Genomic DNA, 919 nt, shown 5'->3' with positions numbered 1-919 from the left:
TAGAATTCCATGAGATTGCCCTGAATGCCCAAAATAAATTTCCAAATCTTGCCTAAGCTAAGCCAAGTTTTCTATTAGTTGCAGACAAAGAAGTCTCATGTATATACATTGAGAAACTCCAATTTCAGTTTTCTTCCTTTAAAACTTCCTCAGTATCTAACTAGCTTTATAATTAGCCAGTTTAACAAATTTGAATTTCTGCAAATGAAATATCTATCAGTCAATTTGGATGCTTCTGACTTCAGGCTTGCATGCTTACGGTCACAAGGTGGTCCTTTTTTAGTACGAAAAAAATTTTTTTTAAATCATTGAAAAATAGAAAGAGTAGTATAATGACTCCAACCTACTCATCACCCAGCACTCACAGCTATCACTACATAGTCACTCTGAATCATCTACACATTCACATGCCTTTCCCCTCCCCTCAGATCATCCTGAGGCAAGTCCTCAACATGGCATTATTTCTTCTGTAAAATATTTCAGCATCTATCTCTAAAAGATACAAACTCTTTTTTTAAAAAGTAGTCTCCTAGCTTTGCACAGTGGCAGTATTGTAGCCAATGAGGTTTATCTGAGGTGCAATTATTGTTTATTGATTATTGCTAATTAAAAAGTATTCTCCACAATATCTCAATCACAGCTGAAAATATTGACAATCATTTCCTAGTGCCACCAAATCTGCAAAAAGGTCCTTTTCCTGATTGTCTTAAAAATGTGTCATTTTGCTAATTTATATTATTTTTAGTGATTATAGCAAGGAAATATATATTATTCTCTAAAGATAAAAGGCATAACATATTCATACTGATAACTCCAATTGAAATGGAGAACTATAGTTTTCATTCAACCTCACCAATCCTAATCTGTACTCATATGTCAAATATCTCAGTTCTCAAGGATACCAACATACTTATTTTTA

At 33.0% G+C, this 919-nt stretch overlaps 1 non-coding gene across 1 annotated transcript; it reads left to right on the top strand.

Moving 5' to 3' along the window:
- Positions 1–531: 531 nt before the first annotated feature.
- LOC125084119 (U4 spliceosomal RNA) lies at positions 532–669 on the top strand. The gene has a single exon (XR_007122482.1). It is a non-coding gene; the product is annotated as a U4 spliceosomal RNA (small nuclear RNA).
- Positions 670–919: the final 250 nt, after the last annotated feature.

The sequence above is a fragment of the Lutra lutra genome, chromosome 13 (genome assembly GCF_902655055.1).
Source record: "Lutra lutra chromosome 13, mLutLut1.2, whole genome shotgun sequence".
NCBI lineage: Eukaryota > Metazoa > Chordata > Mammalia > Carnivora > Mustelidae > Lutra > Lutra lutra.
Note: the sequence above shows the minus strand (reverse complement) of the source record. Positions and strands in the feature narration are given on the sequence as shown.